Source organism: Sciurus vulgaris, assembly GCF_902686455.1.
Source record: "Sciurus vulgaris genome assembly, chromosome: 3".
Lineage (NCBI taxonomy): Eukaryota > Metazoa > Chordata > Mammalia > Rodentia > Sciuridae > Sciurus > Sciurus vulgaris.
In genome coordinates this window covers 25,542,803-25,567,834 of record NC_136463.1, presented here as the reverse complement: position 1 = coordinate 25,567,834, position 25,032 = coordinate 25,542,803, and the positions used below count along the sequence as shown (strand labels likewise).

The 25,032-nt window shown below is 36.7% G+C and overlaps 1 protein-coding gene across 7 annotated transcripts in view; it reads left to right on the top strand.

Moving 5' to 3' along the window:
- Positions 1–25,032, top strand: part of SKAP1 (src kinase associated phosphoprotein 1) — a 294,350-nt gene that overhangs the window by 166,031 nt on the left and 103,287 nt on the right. The window lies entirely within an intron of this gene.

The window sequence follows — 25,032 nt, the reverse complement described above, 5'->3', positions numbered from 1 at the left end:
GGAGGAAGAAAGTCAGGAGTGTATCTCCTATGGATCTATACCTATATTTTCTTTAAACAAAGGATGATATCGCTGTATGGCGGGAAGGTTAACAGCCTGGACTGGGGGTAGTTGGTGAGTTCTGTGAACCCTCTCAGTCCTGGTTTCCTCCTGTATAAGAAGGGAGGGGAGAACCAGCTCCTCCCTCATATGGTGTATGGCTGTCTATCCAGCATGGGACTCAAAGTGTTTAAAACTTTGTTTTCTTTCCCCTAAAACCTGTACCCTTTCTACTCCTTCCTGGTAAACAGGTGCTAGTTTCTTTTACCTCCTCTGTCACCCACCCCAAACCAAATATCCGCTCACTCATTAAATCCTGTCAATTCTGCTCCCTCAGTGTTTCTCTGATACGTCCATTATTGTCCTTCCCCACCATCTCCATCCAAGCCCAAGTCATTACCATTTCTCATCTGGACTACTTATCATCCAATTGGACTCCCCAGATTTGCTCTTGGCCTCTTTTCATACAGTCACTATATTGTCATTCTTCAAAGAGCTCTGTTGTTCTTAGCATCAAGTTCAAGATTGTTAACACATCCAAAAGTCTTTGCATGATTTCATCCTTTTCTCTACCCTAATGTCATTCCCCTTGAGCTATTATATACAGTTATGTAGTTCTCATTTATTCACTCTTTCACCTAACATGCTCTGAGAATTTAGCGTGTGTCAGGCATAGGGTAGGTGCTGAGAATATAAAAGTGAAGAGGGTCTGTTTCCTGCCATGATGACCTTAATGCCTAATGAGAGAAAGAAAAACAAGAAAATGATTATGGAAAAAAAAAAGTAACATGGGAGCAGAGAATAGTGAGTGATTAGCTTTGTGTTTGGCACATCGACGTTTTGCAATGACAGTGATTATACCAGGTCTAGAAGAATAAATAGGAACATGTGTGTGCATGTGTGTATGAGCATATGTAAGTGTGCATGTGCATTTCTAACTTTTTAAAAAAAATTTTTAAATGTTGATAGACCTTTATTTTATTCATTTATTTATATGTGGTGCTAAGAATCGAACCCAGTGCCTCACACATGCTAGGCAAGCACTCTACTGCTGAGCCACAACCCCAGCCCCCATATCTAACTTTGTTACATTTTTTTCATGCTAGAAAATGTTTTCAGAGTATAATAGAAAGACAAAGCATAAATTATCTTTAGAGTATGTATAGGATGCTTAATAGTTTCCCACATCATTGAGGTTACTTATATAATAACTGTAAAGTATTGATAATTTCTCTTAAATAAAGCTGATGTAACAGCCCCTTTTCTTCGCTGAGAACTTTTCTATCACCTTTGTTTAAAAAAAAAGAAAATCTTTCCACTTGTTTTTTGTTTGTTTGTTTGTTTTGTTTTGTTTTGTTTTGTTTTTGTTGTTTTGTTTTGTTTTGGTACCAGGAATTGAACCCAGGGGTGCTTAACCTCTGAGCCACTCCCCAGCCCTTTATATTTTTTTATTTTGAGACAGGGTCTTGCTAAGTTGCTTAGGCCTTGCTAAATTGCTGAGGTTGACTTTGAACTTATGATCCTCCTGCCTCAGCCTCCCAAGCTGCTGGGATTACAGGCATGTGCCACCGCACCCACCTTCCCTTGTTCTGAGTGACCAATCCAATATCCCCAAATTTCCATTGTTTTGAAACATATATTAATTTGCAGAATGTGGTCAAAATAAACCCAAAGAGTAAGATTTAAGCAAACAATAAAGGAAATTAGGGATACCCTAGTAAGAGAAAAGAGCAGGAAACAGGCAAGTTTATGAAAACACTTGGCATGTTAGAGAATATAAAGGGAAAGGGGTAAGTTAGAGTTACTTGTGAAGAACCAAAAGAGAAATCAATTCAATATCTTTGGAATTTGAGTCTTCTAAAATGGTTTCTACACAAGAATGTTCCATATACTTATTGTGTAACCAGACTTCTTTAATATTTAACTGCAGTACAGAAAAAATAGATTATCCACAAATGACAGCGTGTCTGTCACTTTGAGGTTTTATGGACCACCTAAAGTAGAGATTAGGCATGAAACAGCTAGTCTTCTAGAAATGTAACTTTAATATTCAGCTTTTACTGAATGTCCCCTTAATAAATATAACTAAACAAAAAATTTCCTTTAAAAATCTATTCTTCTGATTACACCTTATTTTTCAACTTCTGGAAAATCAAAAATGTTAATTTCTGAAAAATATACAATTGAGAGAACTTCCATTGTGTCAAAGTAGGATTCTTAAAAGAGAAACTTGATTTTCCTTTTATGCCTATAATGCTTATTGACCATATTATTTTGCATGTGTTTCATGGAAGTATTTTTACCATAAGGAAACTGATTCATAACCACAGACACTAGTTCCGTTGTTAGAGATAATATCCTTTCTGAACCCTGTCACGTAAGAGCTCAATGCACTTATTGCATAAGATATTTTAGTGTTTTTATTTTTAATCCCAGTATCCTAGACACAGAGAAAGGCTGGCAACCAGCTCAATTAGTGCTTCTGAAAGAAGCATTCATCAATTAAGCAAAATGGAATTGCTGGTAAAACCTTTGAAAGTACTGATGACACCTCAGTTGTAAAGAGCAATGAGAACTTTACTCTCCCCTTTCTTCCCCTAAAAAAATAAGAAATAAAAGAAGTTACCTGACCCAGGATGAAGTCAGCCTCAAACTCTATAGACTGTTTTATTTGAAATGATTAGGAAAGTACAATGAATGGACAAAAGAAATTAAGCTGAAAAATGTAAATCATAAGTTTAGAGACCTCATTATTGTATCAGTATTGCCTCTTCTGTGTCCTAATTCTTCCTTAAAATGTGCTTACTGATGTAGATGCAGGAGATATAAAGATGAATAAGACCCAGTCCTTGCCTTCAAGGACCTAATAATCCAATGGAAAACCGATGTGTACAGCTCACCATGATCATTGAGATATATTAGTGCTTCTGGCAAAGTGCTAAGTAGAAGGTGAACAAAGTAAATGATTAATTCTGCCCAGGACATCAGGGAAGACTTCACAGAAGAGGTGACATTTAACTGAACGTTGAAGAATGAGTAAGATTTCACCAAATGGTCAAGGAAATTACAGATTCCCTAGAAAGAGAAAAGATCAGGAAACAAAAGTAAGTTTATGATAATATATAGGAATAATATATAGGGAAATTATCTGCAAAGCAACTCCTAATTTGTTCTTCTGATGCACCAAGTTAGATAATATATCTAATTAGATATATATATATATAATATATAGGGATAGATAATATATAGCTATATTATCTATATAGAGAGATATTAGATAATATATAGGGAAAGTGGCTGGGGAGGTAAGTTAGAGTTACTTATGAAGAATAAAGATATTCTTCCTCTCTTGATCCACTCCTATTGATACTTTAGACTCTATTTTGGAAGACACAGGGGACCAATCAACCTCAGTATATTGTGGTGGGCGTATTTCATTATGTGGCCACCTGAGTCGACTCCCTCCCTTCCTGTAAACTCTCTCTTTGGTTCTGATATTACTGAGACACTAATAAGAGAAGTCCCTTTCTATTACCAACTCTTCTTCAACCAACTCTGGTGTTGCTAGGATTCAACCGCATGGTTTGGGCTTAGCCAAATGGACATGCCCCCTTTCAAGACTGAACCCTGATCAAGTGGTAGAAAGATGCAAGGACACATGGCAATCACATTCATGGCAATAGCAGCAATAGTTGGTGCACCGTGGGACTTGTTTTCTTCCTGTAGTTCTCCTTGACCCTTATGTTCTTGAGTAACCATGAGCCAGTTTTCACCTTGCAGCTGAGAACCCTCACCCAACAAAATCCAAAACCAACTCACCATTCAAGTTCAAGTTGTTAGACACTGGGAACTTGGAACTACAAGTTCAGAACTTCAAATGACAGAATTTATAGAGATGGAGATAGATTTAAGTTCCCTTATACTAAAGCTAAGAAAGCCTAAGAGAAAGAAAATAAGAGGACCAGAGGTAATCCCCTGGAAGATGCCAGTGTATGAAGAAACATACAGAGGAGCTAAAAGGATATCAGAGGGGTAGGAGGAGAACCCAGAAAGGAAATAATTTTAAGGAAAGAGTCAGCAATATCAAATACTTCAGGGAGAGCAGAGAGAATAAGGACTGGGAAGAGGTCATTGGGACTGACAATTCGTGGATAACTTGGTGCATCAGAAGAACAAATTAGGAGTTGCTTTGCAGATGGGAGCTGAAATCTTATAGTTAAGGAGATAATGGGAGGTGATAAGCAGAAGCAGCAATGTAGATTGCTTTAAGTAGAAGTTCGTGGAAGTGAAAGACACGGAAATGGATGCAGGGAGATCTGGGGGTTGAAAGAAAACTTTTTCACTAGAGGAAAACAGCCCTTTCTAGCAGAAGAGCTGGTGGAGGAAGAGAGATTGGAAATGTTAAGACAGGAAAGATAGATGATGGAGTGTGATCTAGGAGAAATAAGGAAGTGATGGGCCATCACTGGTTGACCTGAGAAGGGGGAAGAACCTCTTCCTCTTTGGAAACAGGATTGCAAGAGGAAGAAAAGATGAAGATTAAAATCACCTGAGTTCCTATTAAACATGGAAATTCCTCTGGCTTTCCCTACACTTAGTGAATCAGAAGATTAGTGCACAGGGCCCCCTCAATGTGCATTATTAACAAGCCAGGTGACAGTTATGCATCTAAAATTCAAGAATCTCTAATAGGGTAATAGAAAAGGGGAGCTAAAGAGTGATAAAAGTTGACATAGCCCCTGTGGGAAACAAGAAATGGAATAATAAAAATAAATTAAAGGATCCCTAAAGAATACTAAGAATACAACTGAGGTTGGAAAGCATAAATAAAGATGTCAATCACCCAAGCATTCTGTTTCTTTCTGGTGTGCTTGGTGGCCTAGGAGGAGTAGAAAAGCAAATGTTGATCCAAGCTGTTGGGAATGGCACCATGGGTGTGATCTCAAAAGGGAAAGGAATTGAGGGTGGTTGACCCTGGATTCCATACCAATTAGGCAGGAAAGGGAAATGATACTGTCAAATTCTGAGCTGCTCTTTAATAGTAGGTAGCAACCAACACTGAAAAACCTGCTGTACTTTATCTCTGCCTCTCCTGTATCTAAACATGTTTTTGTTTGTTTTACTTGTAGTTTGGGGGATTAAAACCAGGGTCTCATGTGTGCTAGGCAAGTGCTCTACCACTCAGTTACATCCCCAGCCCTTTTTATTTTATTTTTGATATGGGCTCACTGAGTTGCTGAGGCTGACCTCGAATTTGCGATCCTCCTGCCTTAACCTCCCCAGTGGCTAGGATTCCAGGTGTGCGCCACTGCACCTGGCTCTGAACATGTTGTGATACTGCTGAGGTCATTCCAAATGTTCCAAAGACTTGCCCACTCCCATTAAGAGACTGATACTAATAAAACTGAGCAAATCTTCTTTGCTTAATAGATGTTACCTTGTCCCTAGAATCTGGGACTGAGAAAGAAAATGTATAATGACAATATCAACAATTCCTAAGTCTTGATTCAAAAGATTAAAAAAGGAAGGGTGTTTATTTTTTTTAATTCAAAAATCATTGCAGCATTCATGACCCTTAAATTTTCTCTATTAACTACCCAAAAAACATAGTTATTATCTTTCATTTATCTAATAAACTTTTGTTATATGTCTGCCATGCTCAAACATAATTACAAAATTTGAGTGTCAAAGGAAGCATATATTTCTGTCTTTCTGTTTTTAAGGGGATGTCGATTCAATTAGGAGGACAAAATGTAAATTGACAAATCAGAGCAGTAGATTTCACCCAAGACTGGAACAGAGGTAAATTAGAAGGCGTGTATCAGAATGAGCTTTTTCAGAATATAAATGCCCTCATCCAGGTCAAATCAGAATATTAGAGAAAGTGTGTGTGGTTTGAAAAAGCTCTAAAATCACTTCAATAAAGTTTCCACCAACTCTTAAGTCATTAAACTAGCCAGGCATGGCGGTATGCACCCATAGTCTCAGCTACTTGGGAGGCTGAGGCAGGAGAATCACTTGAGACCCAGAGTTCAAGACCAGACTAGGCAGTCTAGCAAGAACCCAACTCAAAAAAATAAAAATAAAATAAATGAAAAATCATTAAAGTAGAGAATAAAACTAAGTAATAGGAATATTGACAGCACTGTCAGGTTTATTGAGTGAATATTGCTATTTTCAATTTTAAAAAAACATATAAATAGCTCCCAATTTGCAAAATTTTGACATTCATGTTTTTTATATTTAAAAAAAATTTTTTTAGTTGTCGATGGATCTTTATCTTATTTATTTATATACAGTACTGAGAATGGAACCCAGTACCTCACACGTGCTAGGCAAGCGCTCCACCACTGACCTACAGCCCCAGCCCTCATTATGTTTTCAATAGAAATATAGTGTTTAGGTTCTCAGGCTAGCCCAAAAAGGTGTCATTGCTTATATGGCTAATTATAGGTCACTAACCTATTTTCTGGGTTTTAAAAGAATAGAGATGTGTAATAGAAGCTTCTTCCTATTTCTTAGGCAGCCTTAGGAAATGGTTTTGTTTTGTTTTGTGTTGTTTTGTTTTGTTTTTAAATATCAAAGTTTTCCTTTGGTGCTACACTATCTCCTTTTGGTAACTGCCTTTTCCTACTCTTCTTATGTTTATACATGCTCCTCAAACCTGCCTTACCTTTAAAAGCATTTCCAAATTCATTTGTACAAAAATTGGATTCCAGCATTAATTATTATAGTGAACAATTGGAAACAAGCTAAGTTTCATCATCATCAATGGGAGATTTGTTAAATAAATTATGACAGAATGATGACATACTCAAATCAGAGAATGTCATAAGCACAATGTAACAATCTATGTTTTTTTTGTTTTTTGTTTTTTTTTTTGGAAAAATAGCCTTGACATTTTGAATGGTGAAAAACGTTATAAAAAGACATTAAAGACCAATTTTATTTTGCTAAAATTAGGTGTGTAAGCACTTGCACTTAAGCAAAAGTGATACCTGAAATAAAAAGTCATAAATGTTGAGTTTTTTTCCCAGTGGCTTTTATTTATTTATGTTTCCCATATTGTTTGAATTTCACTGTCTGCTTCTATTATTTTAGGACTCAGAAAAAATGATAAAGTTGTTTTCCCTATTTTTTATAATAATAAAAGGTGCTCCAAACTCTCATATCACTACCCTTCCCTCACACCAGATTTTTAAAAATGCTATCTTAATGAACTTATCTCAACCAGAAGTTGAAGGAAGCCAAGCTGATTAAATTAATTTGTGCCAATTTGTGAGTGATTGGTATCTCTGTTAACCTTCAAAACATATTTGTGTTCTCCAAACACAAATGGATCTCTAAACGATGATACTCAAGGTAAAAGAATGATTTCAAAGTGAAATAATTTGGACACATGTGGATTAAGTCATTTTAGACAAGAACATGACCCTGTGGAAAGTTAACGCTGTTTGGGAATATATGTCCCTTGATGTCAGTCTCCTGAAACTCTGACCACTTATGCCACATTCTCTAGTCTTGGTATAGATTGATACTTGTTACACACCGAAGTTGGTTTTTTGTTTGTTTGTTTGTTTGTTTTAATGTCTTATGTATTGATGTATTTATTGCATCTAACTTAGAATGTCCTTTTATTTTTCTCTAGAGGTTTGTTAGACATCCAGTTCTCTTCTAGTGTTTTTATAATTTAACTTACATTTATTCATCTTCAATTCAAATGGGATTTATTTTTACATCTACCATTAAGATGAAAATCTGAGTGGTTTTATTCCAAAGTACTGCTTTTCTCAAAATCATTTATTTAAGCACCCTTTCCATGTGTGGTTCCTTATTTCTTATATATTCGTTTAATACATCTAAGATGGGCTCTTTTTTTTTTTTTTAGACATTCGTATTCTATTATTTTATTTGTTTATGTCGTGCTGAGGGTTGAACCCAGGGCCTCAGGTGAGATCTACCACTGAGCCACAACCCCAACTCATAGAATGCATTCTTTATTCTGTCACATTGACCTAAGTATTTGGCTCCAGTACTGGAACTTCTTGTAGCTGTATAATGTTTTTTTAAAATATTTCTTAGTTGTCCACAGACACAATATCCTTATTTATTTTTTTTAAGTGGTGCTGAGGATTGAACCCAGTGCCTGGCACGTTCGAGGCAAGCGCTCTACCACTGAGCTACAGCCCCAGCCATCTACCATGTTTTAATACTGTTAATATCAGATGTTACATATCTTTTTCAAAAATTCTAAAATCTCATTTCCATTTTCTATTTTTCCTGTAAATCATAGAAGTATTTTATCAAGTGCCTTAAAAACCTTACTGTGGTTTTAGATTGTGTAGCATGAAACTTAAAAATTAACTTGACTCTCTCTACTTTGTCTCAACAAACTCTTTCTCATTCTCAAGTATTTTCCACAGGGGCTCTGTTGACAGCAGCAGCAATGATATAAATACATGAGATAACTCGGGGGAGGGATGTGAGTCAAGGGTAGTCTGCGCTCAAGTATTGGAAAACTGTCATTTGAGGCCTTCAACTATTAGGCATACTATGCAATACACATTTTGCTGTTTTCTCAGGTAGTGCTTTGCCATCTTATTTCAATCTACTGTTCTGAGCATTAGATACTAATTGTTAAGTTATCCAGGATTGATATTCTTTACCTCTCCTTCTCCTTTTTATAATTGACTTATTTTATTTGATGGGAGACTTCCTCAAGTTTTTTTTTTTTTTTTGAAACGGTGGAGATTAATGCCCGTCTTTTGAAGATTTTATGAAATTCATTTTATAAAGCCCTCCAAACTTAAAATGAATCATTACATTAGCTATCTGTATGATCTCAGGGGAGTCACTTAAATATTCTGATTTTAGGCTTTCTCATCTGTAAAATGGGTATAATAATACATTCATGCATTAGTTATGAAAGGTTATCTTTTAATAGCCCCTGTGTAATCACTCAAGAAATGACATGCCTTTCCATCTCTCCCTTCCCTCCACTTATCTGTGGCTACCTATTTTGCCAGTCCTCTGCTCCTTTAGTTCCACAATTTCTTTTCCTAAGGGAGTTCCTAAACCTCTTCTCTGGCTTGGTACCTGAGGCCAAATGGTAAAAGAATGTAGTGAAATTTTGTAAGCAATCTAGTATTAAATTAATTGGCATTAAATTAATCGCAAATCATTTTAATAGCAAGTGAAGCTAAGCTGGTATCTATTCCCTTCCTTCAGAAAAATAAATGGGGTTTAGAAAATTATCATTTTCTAAGTTATTAATGATTAATATAGGGCAATAATTTGCGTGTTGACCTTAAAGACTTATGTAGAGAGTGTCTATTAGTACCAAGTGGTAATTCTAAGTATAAATGCTGATCATGTCACCTTAAAGCCAAAATCATTGATTAAATAGGCATGTTCAACACTCAAGTGTGTGTGTGTGCTTAATTAAAATTGATTTTGGAAGAATTCTCCAACTACTATTCCTTCTGCCCAACATTGTTTTTTGATTGTGAAAATGAAGTAAAGCGGAGGTATTGTTTAGGTTAGACCATATATGTAAATTATCTAGCTTTGTTTTTCCCTTCTAAAACCTAAAAACTTGTATATGTACTTCATGTCTCAATTTGATTCTGTCCTAGGAAAGGCTTGCTAGTGCTCATATTCAGAAGTTGGAAATCTTATCTGAAGAGTCTAAATATCACAGAAACGTTCAGAGCCCTGAGTGTGAGGACAGATGTGGAAAACAAATTTGAGAAAAATAATTCTTGTCTCTGCATCACACTTTTTTTCGAGGCAAAATGATAGTCTATGTGCTAATTCTGTCATCTGCTATGAGGGCTCTCCTCAGAGCAGAGAAAGCACCATGTGTTCGGTGTTAGTCTATTCACGGTGAGACAATTTCATGTGTATTTTAATATTTCCACTTCCTTCAGCTAAGGATTCTCTCTAGTAATAAGGTAGAAATAACATTTTTGAATTTTGAAAAAGAGAAGGGGGAGAAGAAAATGAAAACAATTTAAATAATCAGGTTGATTTCCAGGCACAGACCTGCTTTCTTGCAGTAACAGTTTCAATACTGTATTTACTGATATACATAGTATATAATTAGTATCTTTCAGACAACAACCATCCATCTGTTCTGACAGGTGAAAACTACCTTAAATAATAAAGAACTCTTTTCTGACACAAATGTTCTCTGCCTTTGTAAGCTAAGTAGAAATATGCAGCATGATGTCTGTATCAGCCTATCATTTAAGACTTTTGCAATTATAGCTTATAAAATCTTTTTTTGGGGGGGGTAAATACTTCAATCAAATCAACTAGATCATAGACTCTGTCTCTCCCCACCTCAGATTGTCCCTCAGATATTTCCAGTTCACTTACAGGTTCATAATCATACAATGATGTCAGCCAAAGTGCTGACCAGGAAATGGGAACCCTGTTTAGAAGAGAGATGAGTAAATATCCCAAGAGAGGACTCAAACAGCAAGCACTCATTTTTCTTAAAGAAAAAAAAAAAAAAAAAATCACTAAACAAAAAAAAAAAAAAAAAAAGAGGTTGAAAAAAATAAGTTTAACCAAAAAATTGAGCAATCTCAAAAGATGTGCAGACAGGAAGATTCTAATAGAGGAGGCATTAGGGAGCTGGGCCAGCTTCACATCCCACCTGCCTCTGAAGTTTGCCTTTGGGCAGATGCAACTCCCCAAGTAGTTTCTCCCTAGTTTGAGAAAATAAGTGAAAAATATGAGAGCCCTGGCTCTGTTGGACATACCTCTAGCCAATGTGGTGTCCCTGAGTGATTCACTGTTGATGGCAACAACAGTAGAACAAAATAAAATGTGAAAACGTGTACTGTTAAAATATTTTGAGATTTTGCCTGCCTTTTCTGAATACAGTTACCACCCCATTTGTTAGAAATAAACTTCATTTTAGAGTCAATATAAACTTTCCAAATTAAAACCCAATCCAGGTACTTTTTCTCTTTAACAGACCAGGATCCATTAAATTCCACCACAGAAAATTTAAAAAAAAAAAAAAACTGTATTGTTTCAAATAGTGGCAGAGAACAGAGAAGAGCAGCTTTTCCCATCAGTCACCAGAGCTGTGGTTCCCCCCAGTAGAGTCATGTTTTTAGCAAGATTCCTGTGGGAGACCTGATTGTGAACGTGGCATTTGTGATTCAGACTTCGGCTCCCCATGCCAGCTTCGGAAAGTCAAACAGATGTTTCCTCGTTTACCGCAGCATAGCTCATCACTTATCCCAGGAGGAAAATCAGAAGAGACTGGGGACACGCACAATTCTGTCAGCCACAACCACAAGAAAATGGAGATAGAGGGCATGTGTGTGTGTGTGTGTGTGTGTGTGTGTGTGTGTAGATTCGATTAAATGTAAGTTTAAATTTTTCCTTATTTAAACATAGAAAAAAATCTCTCCTCCACCTAAATTTCCTTTCTTACTCCCTTTTCTCTTTGCCTTTCCTGGCAAAGTTCAGTCTTTTCAATAGGTCTCTTTGGAGTACGACCTTTGTGCTTTCCAGTTTTGCTGTGGATGAATAAGCTGCAAGCAAGCTTAGCTCCTGATTTGTTTTGCAAAAATAATAAGACCAAAAGTTATTTTTTTAAGTCGCACACCAAAACACATGCATACAAAAATAAATAAATAAATAAAATGTTTTTTGCATTTCATTCACCACAGTAATGTGACCTGGGAATTATGCTCATTAAATGGATTATAAAGAATGGGGTAGCATATAGTGGGAAACAATTTTGCATTAAGCCTGAACTAGCATTAGGTAAGATATAATAAGACTTTTGAAAAATTTCTGATCTGTTTATTTTTAAAAGATGATATTACTGATTTTTAAACTGCAGATCAAATGCTTTAGAAAAAAAACAAAAACAAAAAATCAGTTTTAAGCATGCCCATGTTTTTGTTTGGGGCCTATAGTAAATGTAATCTTGCCTAATTGTAGCCTAGAAACCAATTTTTAAATTGAATTTTTTTTTTTTTTTTTTTTTTTTTTTTAGGGGTAGATGATCTGATGCTTCTTTGCTTGGAATGAATTTCTGTAGCCCCAGGCCCTAGACCAGTTGAAGGGTTGCGCCTGGTTTAGAAGGTTCTCTGCAGATGTATGTCTGTCTCTCCCTTTCAGACACTCCGTTTGCTCTCCTCTCTTGCTCTGTACGAACGCAGAGTGGTGTCTGTGTTTCAGGAAAAGAATGTGTGTTAAAAGAACTAATGGTCCGACTGTCCATCAGACTGGGCAGCAATGGAGGTCATCTGGCGGTCAAAACCAAATAATTTCAGCCTGTTCCTAAAGGCCCTGAAGCTGTTGACTGGATGGCTGGAGTTCACCGCCTCTTGTTGCTTCTGTATCCTCTGAAACCTGGGAGTTTTATTTTTGGAGACAAGAACGAACATATTTTCTCCCTAGCAACTCTGTGTGCACAGTGCCTACCATTCAGCCCTTCTTGCTCAGGTTAGCTCAGCTGAAGTATACAGTCAGCGCTCCTGGATACATGTCTGCCCAGAATAGACAATAGACCAGCTTCCGAACCTAGACGCTCCCAAAATATTGGAAGAGTCTGAATATTTGTGTTTGTTCGAAACTCATTGTTATATAAAAATTTAAATATTTAAAAATAAAAAGTATTTCCTCTGCTTTTATAAAGAGACCCAATATCCTTAATTGCAAAACTTCCTACAGGCACATATTTTAAGGTGACTTCCAAGTTTCCACATTCATATGGAACAGATGGAAATGGAAGTGGTTTCAGAGTGCTGACAACTCCATTAAAAATGTTTTAAAATCCATAATCCATAAATCTGAACCACATATTGGTTATATTCACAGCCCTTTCAGTATTTCTTGTACCCTATTTGTGAATACCACCACCTGCTGGTAGTTAATGACAAGTTCTCACTTTGCTGAAGAATCAATCTAAAAGTCGGTATTAAATAAAATTTAAATGTTTTTAAGTAGGTAGATCTTTAGGAATGAAAATCTATTCTCTGCAGTAGTTTGAAACATCTCAGCCATAATTAATTTACCAAAACTTTTTAAAAGGCATTAGAAAAATTTGCACATGGAATATTTTTTGAAATGAAAGTTGTTCTTAAGCAGTACCAACTCTTGATTATCCAAATCCTCAAGTTTGAGTTTCATTTCTTCTTATTCTTTTGTCTGCCCACTCTCTAGAAGAAGTGTATGTGCAATAAAATATCCAAATATGGGAAAAGGAGGAGGGGCAGAAAAGCACAGGAAAGATCCACAGGCTGAATAATTCAGTGATGACTTCTGAGGATTGTCTGTGATTGAGGGATTTACCACTCTTATTTTGACATTGACTCATTAAACATATGTTCACAAAATCTGTTTTATGGGCTTTTTAACAGAGTAAGAAATTTTAAATGTTCAATAGAAAAGGAAAATGAAATCATCATGCAATGAGATTACAATATACATTGTTTCTTTTAATTGTTCAAGTCTTTACTCATCAAGCGGAAATATACTATAATACTCTGTAATAAAGTAAACTAAAATATAATGTCACATGCCCAATACAGTAACAGAATTTTATTGATTAAAGTAATCCACAACCACCATTTTCCAACAACAACAAAAAAGTGCTAGTTTTGTCCTGAAGCTGTGCTCTGAGAGTTTTTAAAAATGCATCCTGGTCCAACATATACCTTAGCTAGGTCACTTTTATATTCTCTTTGTTATCTAGTAACACTTTGGGATTGAACTCAGGGGCACTTGACCACTGAGCCACATCCCCAGCCCTATTTCGTATTTTATTTAGAGACAGGGTCTCACTGAGTTGCTTAGCACTTCACTTTTGCTGAGGCTGGCTTTGAACTGAAGATCCGCCTGCCTCAGCCTCCTGAGTTGCTGGAATTATAGGCATGTGCCACCACGCCTGGCTTGTAATCTAGTAACACTCTTGAAATATACTGGTTTGGGACCAGACTTAGACAATTCCTTCTCAAGTATGCTCTCCTAACCTCCTGATTGGGCCAGCCCACAGATGGATGGTTCTCTGGGACCCTCCACTGTGGGATACGTCCACTAGTCTGCCTTCTTCGTAGGCAGTCACACTTTTAATATTTTTAGATGTTTACAGCATTGGTGTCTCAAAATGTTCAGTATTTCAGACAATTACAAGTTGCAGGTCTTTGGCAGCAAGAGCCGAAACCTGATTGTATTTACATAGTCTGGTGCTGAATTTTATAGCCTATCTGGAAAAGAATGAAATTGATCCAATGCCTTACCAAAAGGAAGATTGACTTTCAGAGACTTTTGTCTCACAAGGGAGCTCTTATAGAACTTTCTAAATATTTTTTCATTGTGTGTGTGTGTTTCCCACCATAAAACCCAGAGTAACCTTCAATAGTATAAGGGAAGGAGGAACCAGAGAAGAACTATACCAAATCTCTTTTGATGATGGAAACCTAAGTAACAAATTCTATTAATTCAGTGTAAGAAATTTCTCCCTTCATTTCAGAAGTCTGGGTTCAGGATGGCCCTTGCTTTTGGAGTTTTATGCTTCTCTGATCACTGCTCCCAGGCTTGACTTTGGCTCCCTAGTGCTTACAGTTAAAGGGTCACCAGGACAATGACTGGTTTCCTGCAGGCTCCGCCCATCACAAATCAGTAAACACATCCTCTACCAGGATCCTCAGCTGTAAAACGCCCCCTACTGTTCCTAGGAGGCCAGTTCACTGCTGATTTTTTAGGACCGTATTCCTGGCAACCAAACCCACCCGGTAGCTCTCAAGGACTCCTGCTTATATAAGAGCAAGAGTAAAGCCTGCAACCACATTTCTTTTGAAGGCGTTATAAGTAAGGCATGCCTGAGCGTCTCTCTTCTCTTGGTCAGCAAAATACAGAGTTCTTATTGTCTGCAGCATTGAAACGTCATAGTTTGAGAAATGGCTTTGAAGTATCCTTTCAACTGATCCAGATAAACAACATGTGAAACCTTCTCTCCTTGGAGAGCATGGCACCAAAAATTGTCAAGGGATGACACTTGACCTCCTGGGACTTGCAGACTTGGGGTGGTCCAGTCAATAATTCTAATAGTAAAATATGACAGTTACTCTGATAGGAGATTAGTTTGTTTTTTAATACCGTAGGAGAGGGGGAGATTAATTCTACATGGGGGTTCTGAAAGGCATTTTGGAGTAGCTGGAGTTTGAATTGAATCTAAAAAGATGACTAGAAGAAGAATGTTCCGAGCAGGGGGAGCGGTAGTACTGAGGATGTAGCATTTGTTCTCACCAGGTTTCTAGCATCGCTTGACTACCCGGTTGCCTTTGTTGCTAACTGCATGGCTAACCAATCAAGTCAAGGGGAAAGGCCGATTTGAGACATCCATGGTGTGAAAAAGCTTTGATCTGGAGGCTTACCGTCTTCCTTCTTTCTCACATGGTGATTTTTGTATGAATAATGGCAATACTGTTTCTTTTTTTTTTTTTTTTTTTTTTTTTTTTTTCCTCTTGCAATCCAGGTACTCATTTTTCTTCTATCTATATTCACACACACACACACACACACACACCCCTCCCGAATTTATTATTTATTCTTGGGCACTTTCCAACTCCTCACATGACATCCACAAGTCAAATCAATTAGACTGAACTGATAAGACTATTTAATGACCCTGCTTGTCTTTGCAGGTAAACTTGAGAATGGAATGAATCTAACTGCCAATTCATTAACCTTGAAAGACAACTCAGGTGGTTTTATTCTAATGTTCCTAGTGTTTATTTAGAATTGAGCACACTTTAAATATGTCTCTGTTGTCCAATAGCCTCTTGTACCCAGCTTATTTTTTTATGAACTCAATTGATATTCTTCATTAAAAACCAGATCCTAATGAATTCATTTGCTCCTCTTGAATTTATATTCAAACAGGCGATTTCCTAATAGCTCCTTGCAATGCTAACTTACTAGTTTTAAATTTAAGCATTTCATGCTCCCAGCTTTGGAGTTTCTTATTCACAACAAATTCCTTTTTTAGTATTTTTAGTTATAGATGGATACAATACCTTTATTTTATTCATTTATTTTTATGTGGTGCTGAGGATCGAACCCAGTGCCTCACACGTGCTAGGCCAGGACTCTAGCACTGAGCTACAATCCCAGCCCCACATCAAATTTTGAAACCTTACTTTTAGTTTTGTGGGAAGCAATTGTCCAACCCTTCTCTCTTTCCATTTTTTTCTCATTTTGTCATCCGTGCAGCTCACTCCCTACGCTGACTGTCTTCATTAAGGGATTGGTAGCATTTTGGTCCCTAAAGACAAGTATTTTATTAGCTCTTAATGGTGATCTGCTATGGAAGGTTACATTTCAGGACATTATTTATTTTAGTATGTTTGTAACTTGTTTTTAAGGAGGTTTTTTTTCTTCCTCCTTTTACGTTTCCAACTGAGAAAAATCATCCAGAAATGTCTCCACTGCCACCTACTTGCAGTTTAGAAATTTACATGCACCTGGCTTTTCAAATAAAGCTGATATTTTTTCCCTACCAAGGCAAGAATACTGTCGAGAATACTGTAGGTGGCATTGTGGATTCTTCTCCTGTTTTTTAAGGGCATGGGTTTTGCAAAATTGCTAGAAAAAAAGCCTACGTTATAGGATTTTTACTAACATTCATGGAAACGGCGTTTTCTGTAAATGTGGTATGTCTCCTATGATAATTGTATTGCTACAAATTATATAGGTAACAGTCTAAGTGAAAATACCATTCCTAAATGCTTTATTCATATTTATATTAGGATTACGTTGCTATAGTCATAATCCTTAATAACTTCTTATAAAGCACGTTATATAATGCATTCATGATTATGCTGGGGAAAGCTGTTACCTAGCACATTGTAAAAGGCAGACATTTTAAAAAACAATGTATGTTCCTATTTAACACAGAGAGATGAGTTATCAGAACCGTGTATACTCGTAATTTCATAAATAATAATAAGGTGTGTGTAAATAGCTCTTTAATGCCCAATGTTATTATGTAGAGAAGAAAGTGAACTATTCTAATGTAATAATAGATATGAGAATTTTGAGTTATTTTTTCTCCCCATCATCCCAGTGGCCACTCTTTGCCTAATGATTTCATTTTATTGCAAATCCTCTGGTTGGAAGCTTAAAGGTTTGACATTGTTATGTGCTTTTTAATATAGGTTATTCTACATTTTATTCAACCTACTAAAAGTATATTGCCCTGTCTTAGCGTATTTAACTGGAAGTCCTAGCTTGAGTCATTTTTGCAGTGCTCTCTGTAGAGTCTCCAATTTGAAAACAAATTATGAACCTCCAAACATCTGCCTAAATTTTTAATTATTCTCCAAACCTTATCTACTTCATTTTTCTCAATTTTCCTACAATGTAACTAGCCTCAAATTTTCAGAATATTTTGGAAAGTCTTAGCTAATTATTCCAAATCTGATAAATCATTTGGATCATATATAGGTGTGTATGTCTACATATGAACACATATATGATGAGTGATGAGAACTGTTTTATTCTTTCTCTGAATACAGAACTAGGAGACCAGAGTACAGGGCTGGTCCTTCTCCAGAACCATTCAGTACTATCTAATTTCCCATCTATATAGTGTGTCCCTAAGTGACATTTTAAAAGCAGCTGTAACTTTATGGTTGTTTATGTTTAGTGACTCTGGAATGGTTGTCTAAGAGAAGAAAAACAAATCTTTGCTGTGTGTTCCATGGTTGGTATACAAGCAGTATTATGTTTGTACTTTCAAACAACTTCTAATGTAATCTGAATTCATTTGTATGCTGAACACCCTTTTTAAGATTTTTTTAAATCTCATCTAGAGAAACTGCAAGTCATTCAAGTTTCCTTAACAGCACCAGTAATGTATATAAATCTTGTTAGTATGCAGTGCATTACAGAGTGGAGTGGCATTAAAACTCCTTTGTTGCACAGTCATGCTTTAAGGAAGTGGTCTTCCAGATTCAATGATAAACTGGGTGCTCAATGAATCCACTTCATTTGAAAGTGTCTGGAATATAATTTGTCTTATAAGGGCAACCCTTCCACATAATATAGAAGCCAGGTGAGTTCTTGATAAGCACGTGGCCGTGTGCACCAGGATGAAATAGAGCTTTATATGTTGCATCCTCTCTGGCAAGTGCAATAGAAGAACATCTTTGGCTTTGCGGGAGACAGTTTATAGTTGTTATTCAGGTGAACAAACATCTTTGAAATTTCAGTATCAAAAGCACCACCTGTCCTGTTGGGAACACTGATGATTTACTACATAAGAGCTTCACTTTAACTGACCAAGAATCCTGACTTTCTTTGGTGGAGGATGATAAACCACCAGTGTGTCACACTGGCAGAGCTTTTTGCTAGCACTCTGTGCAAGAAGGCAGGTGGGCCAAAAGGTGACTATCCTCAGCAGATTCCTACATTTGGGTCACTTTTCTCATCCACGTGATCCATACCCAAAGCAGCTCTTTGTGAGCATATCAGCCTCTTGCTTGCATTCAGGAGATGTATAGACAGCCTCAGAGACTCCAACTGTCGGCTCCTTTCTGTTTTAAGAAATGAGGAAGCTCCGCACACTACAGTTATTTTTTTAAAGGACTGTAATAAGTTATGGTTATAGGTCATGGTAGTTTTTTTCCATAGTGTTATTACCATTATTATCTTCGAGAGCAGTAAAAATTGATTGTTGAGATGAACAGTGTGAGAGACCCTCAAATTCAGGCAGCAGGACTAAATCTCCTATCTAGATACCCAAAAAAAAAGAAAGAAAAAAATCAGAAAGAAGGAAAGAAAGGAAGGCAGGCAAAGAGTATATTAACCTCTAATCTTTTTCCTTCTTCGTGACTTCCCAGCAAAATTTTTGAGTGTCCATTGATGTTCCACAAACACATCACAGTGAAACTACATTTTTTTTGAAACTACATTTTTTTTGAAACTACATTTTTAAGTTATAAATCTTAAACCTGTGACCATCTGCCAACAGTTTTGGTCATCTTTAACCATATCTTCATTACTGCTATAATTATAATAACTTCATACCAAACTCTACATGTAAGATTCATGTTTGTGACAAAAATGGCTAAATACTATTTGGATACATATTGGGGATGCAGGTAAATATGAAGAGACAAATATTTCTAAGCTCCAGAATTTGATAACATCTAAGGGTTAAAACAGGGAATACCAAATCAAGAACCCTTAAGTTACCTCATTCTGAAGCAAACTACATTATTTTCAGATTCTGTAGATAGACTTGGTTTAAATGTTTTAATATAGATATTTAAGGTAGAATGAAATTGTTTTAAATGTCAATACAGTAGATTCTCATAGTCATTAGGTTTAAAATTTAGAGACTGTCCAAATAGCATTTTGTATTTTTTTCATCTCTTTATTGCATATCAATTCTTCAGTATCATCCCCGGGCTTAATCAAGTAGACTTGTGAACACTTAAAACCCTCTTTGACTTCAGGGGGTATCTTGCATTCTTCCCAAATCATAAGAGCATCAACAGCGTTTGGACCAAGTGACTTGTGATATTGGCTCTATTCCATCTTGAGACGTGGCCACTTTCCTCTCCATATTGAGATATATTTCACAATCATTAATAATGCATCATCCACATACCATTTCTAGAAATATTTCCTTATTTATAGCTTGGCTTCTTCCTCCCCTACCTCCAATTGCCAAAGGAGCCCCTCAGAGCCTTTTACCCTTCTCCCCTCATGTTATAGGCATAATCCTTTACTAGACTTTCTGAGCACCGATGAACAGGTTCATCCTGCTCCTCCACGAATCAAAGAATCTCCATAGAGTGCAGGGGAGTTTCTCTGCATGAAGCTTTGAGAGCACTGCCTGACAGCTATCCTGAGATGCAGGACCAGGGATGCTGGTGGAGGTCTAGTGTCCTTCATTGTCAATGCAAAAGTATGACCATGTGATGCCATAGATTGGAAAGAACAGACATGGTTACAGGACCTTGAAAATATTTTTGTTTCCTTTTGTGTGTACACTTGAGATCCAGAATTTGTCTTTTTTTGCAAAAGCGTTTTCATCTTTAAATATTCCAGTTTCATTGAGAGTCATTTTCACCTATCAATGTCAATTATTTTCATAGGTTTTTTAAATCATTCATCATGTATGTAGGTAATATCAGACCATTAAGAAAGTTTATATGAGATTGATTTGCTTGAATTTTTCTTTTTCCATTCTCTGGAACTTCTTGCGATATGTGAACTACTAACACACACACACACACACACACACGCACACACTCACACACGCACACACATACACAGATAAGCTGAAAATATTTTTAAGATGGGGGACCAGTGAGAAAGTGGTCAATGCTTAGGGATAACATGTAAGGAGGAAACGATGCTAAGTGTGACTATTTTATAACCTTATTTATATTGATATAAAAATGCATTTTTCTAGACGACTTTTCTTCTTGCTCTTTTGCCTGGTGCACTGAACAAGAAGGAGAAACCAATGATAGTCAGTGTTAAGCAGTACACAGACGGTAGCGATTTAGTAAATATTGCAATGTCAGTTTTATTTCATTTATACAATTTATTTCATTGAGAAATATTGGGCAAAATAGATTTCCAAAACAAACGTTATGACTTATATTCTCCCAGGGTGAACAGACTGCATTTCTCACAAGCTGAGGCTGCAGATCTCTTCAAAGGAAAAATGATGGGGGTTGATACTACAAATCTCCTAGGTAGCTCTTAGGGTGTAGATTTTGAGGTGGGAAGAAGACCAGAATGTTTAAGCAACACGGAATACATAGTTGTGTAACAAAAACTATAATCTCAATCACATTTTGCTTAAGTTAGGGAAAATTTTAACATTTAAAATTTTTATTAGAAAGTTAGTCCCTTTGCATGATTATCCATTTTATGGGAGTCATTTTGAATTTAGTAATTGTGTCATGCTTTGGAGAAAGATCACAATTTTTAATCTATTATATACTATGTTCTATTATTCTGTATTCTTCATCCTGATGTGCCGTACAATTGTCTTTATACATATATTTAATAAATATTGGTGCATAAAGGGGAAAATCTTTTTTATGTGGCTGAGAAATTTTTTTAAAAAAGAACTTGCCTATAAGGAACAAAGCAAAATGGGAGACCCAGAAAGTAGTGCAGGTCACCTCTAATGAGTGCAAACATAACCACAGCCTCCATTGTTAGACATAATTCTGATTTAAGATCCAGTCATTTTGTCTGGCTTTAATTTTAATTATATTCTGTTAATTAAAAACAAGATAAGCCCAGGAAGAGGTATCAGACTCTTTTCCTCTTCACTTCTTCACCAAGGATGAGGCGAATCACCATCTCCCTCCCTCTCAACCCTTGTGATGACGTTGAGCATTTGAAGGAGGAGTACTAGCCCATGCGTGGGAGGAGCTTCTGATTCATTTCAATGTGTAGAGAAATTTCCATGAAAGGGAAAGAAGAAACCTCAGTAGCTTACATAAAGGAAAAACAAAGCCCCAAGCTTTAAGAAAGTTCAAGTCTCTTTGGACCACGGCATTGGTTCTCAGACCATTGCTCATGACGTTAGAGTTGTTTTTGCTTGCATTATTGAAATTCACATTTCTTGTTGCCTTGAATTTACAGAATTGAATAGTATTTCTAGGCAATGGAAGTATAGAGGAATCCTTATCACTTCAAGAGGGAACAATACCGTGTTTAAGTAAACCTACTTTTCTTCCAAGAGAATGTACAGAAGAAATGTTATATCTTACTTCTATTTGGCCCTCAGTCAAAATGAAAGAATGAATTAATGTTCCATGTGCACCATCAGGAAGTTAATGTGTTGTCAAAATTCTGTAAAATAACATAGCTATGATGTATTGAAGTGTATAATAAGTAATTCTTGAATTTATCTTTAATCATATATATATGTATATATACACTTGGGGTTTATATTCTATGACCCATGCAGATATGATTTTGTAATACTGTGCAAAATATTTATATCTTATGTGGAAGGCAGAATTAGAGATTTAAATCAATATGTTCCATAGCAGTCAATGGCAATTAATAATGTGCCAGAATGGCATATTATTCTACCTTTGCCATTAGGAATGGAAGTTACTTTAAACACTGTGCATTATGAACTGAAAGGGGAAAAAAAGAAAAGAAAACATCTCCTGAAAGAAGTTTCTCTTACCAAAAGTTTTCCTAGTGTTATTTTTATAGCCGAGTGAGAGAGAATTTACAGGGAGCTGAAATCATTGAAGCTAATTAGTTGAATGGCCCTATTATTTATCCAGGGACACGTAGTACAATAATTGCTATTGCAGGTTTGAAGCATCTCAGGGATATTAATTCCAGAGCTTTCATGTCATCTCAGTACAGTAAAACTTCCTAATGGCACCCTGAAGGTGCATAATCTCATTTTAAAACTACTTTTTCTTATTTTTTTCTGAAGGAACTGGCAGAATCTCCTTCCATAAAAGCTGAAAAAGGGGAAGAACTCATAATATTTTCCTCATAAGAAAGCAGTTATATTTTCTTACTTTTTTTTTTTTTTTTTTTTTTTTTTTACTGTGTGACCTTTCCTACCTTCTGATGAGGGGCTTGCTCTGACACTTTATCAAAAGTTTATCTGAACTCTGCTCCTTTGCCTTCCCTTGGTGGCAGCCAAAGCTTCTCTTGATTTCTCAGAGGGAGATAGGAAAGATGTGAGGTGGCATTGGCTCTGGTCCTTTCCATAGTCATGTAGAAGAGGACTCATTACAGAACACAGTGGGGTCCAGGTTAGGTGGGGAGAGATGAGTCTGACACCTAGCCTAGGAGAAGTCTCCTGTAGCCATCCTAACCCATGCCTAATTTGGGTCCCCTTGGAGAAAACAACAACCATAATATCTCTATAAAATCACACCAAGAAATGCCACTTGTGTAATTTTAGAGGGAAATGAAGTCATTGCTCATAAAACTGCTAGCACTGTCTTGAGTCAGGAGTAGTGTGGGTTGTTTGGCAAGCATCCCACACTCATCTCTGGAAAACCATCTCAATCTACATTTATCTTTCCTTGCTCCTCCTCCATCCCCCAACTATTCCATGATTGGCTTTGCCACCCTTTGAAGACCCAAGCTCTGACCCAAAAGATATGGTCCACTCAAAGTTTTGAGAGTTAGACTCATAAGTGTCCCATTGGACTCAAGGGATCAAGAAGACTTGCAGGAACCATTTCATTCATCTGAATCAGCCTCAGGCCACTTTCTTTCTACTCTGATCTTGCAAATCTCCAGAAAGAGAAAGAGCTAATCTATCCTTTGGTAAAAGTTAGGATAGCTCACAACCTGAAACCCAGCATACATTACTTCATGTTGCAGTTTTCTACATGAGAAGTAACCAGAGGACAACAGGGGTAAGTTCCCACTAGGGACCAGGATCATGCCACTGCACCCTGATCTTTAAACCTAAGCAACAGTTCATAACCAGTTTTCAAGATCCAAAAGCAAATGAGTCACTCTTACCACACCATTAAATCCAAGAGAAGTTCTACAGCGTGGACTCCAGCAATAAAGCAGCAGAGGCCTCCAGGGAAGCTGATGCAATTAGGGAAGCTTGACTTAAGTAAAGTAGGTAGATCAAAGTTACTCCCTCATATTGACTGTGGTTGTGAGCAGCTAGAACTGTACACTCTCACATGTGCATACAAACATGTGTGCACACGCATGCACCCTTAGAGTTTTGGTCATTTTTATCATGATACTATAAATCCTTTGTTAATGTTTCCTCAAATTCTTTGAAGTCCAATGTAACTTATTTGAATGGCGGTTCTATTCATGAATGTCACAGGTAGTAATGTCCTATCCTATCCTGGCGGTCCTTCCCTTAGTGTTGATGATAGGGATTGGTAGATTTCCCCAGAAGTCATGGGTGGTCTTCTTGGATACATCTGTAAATACAGGCAAAGTAACAACTAGTTCAAATCCAAGGCAAAACAACATACACCGGAAAATCCTATAGGGTTGTTATGGAACCTCTCTCTTGACAAAAATAGTGCCATTTCCTTATGGGACTATTGGTCTTAAGAATTGTTGCTGAATGAGAAAACTGGAATTAAAATCAAAGACCCTGTCATCCTGAACTATAACAACCAAACCAACTAGGTCACTTATGTGGATTCCCCTCCCCTCCCGCTTCCCTCTCTCTCCTTCTCTCTTACATATATTATTTACTCAAGAGTTGAACCAACCCTTTGGGGGCTGTTAGAATCTATTTTATAGTTTGTTGGTCACTGACCTGATAAGTCATAATCGCCCAGGAAGAGTCATCAGAGTTTTATCAGGTAAGAACAGCCACAGCACAGGCACAGTAAATTCTTAAGACTTGAAACCTGTGCAGTTATTTATTTCCAGAAGAAATGTTAAATGAGTGAGTGCTTTATGCACGCCTCAAAAGATTGTCCACTCTTACTTAGAATTTAGCAATGGTGTTTCAGAATTAGAAATCACTGAGTGTTCAGAGAAAGGATCAAGAAGAGAATTTTGAAATTGGACACAGTCCTCCCCACAACTGACTTTGAAACCCTTGTAACTTCTCCACACCTTTGACTTTCCATTTGTGAGAAGAGGAAATTGTTTTCGTTGTGTGTTTTGGGTGTGTGGCCAGAGGTGGGGAGGTGATATGATGAAACTGCTAATATTTAATGCTCTTCAGAAAATCCAAGCCCATACGGACTTTCATGTTTTAATCAATTTTATAGCTAAAACACTTTTGAAAGCTCTTATTTTGGAAAGTCCAACCAAGTGTGTTAAATCACTAGGATGTCTATATCTTTTGCCCCAAGATAGACTTTCAAGAGTCATTAAAGATAAATAAAAACAACAATTCATTTCCAGTCAAGCTCCTCTGTATTCAAGGGGGTTGTTTGTTTGTTTACATTTTTTTCTTGTCCCCTTCAAGTTGTAAACTTATTACAAGGCTTTACATAAAAATGC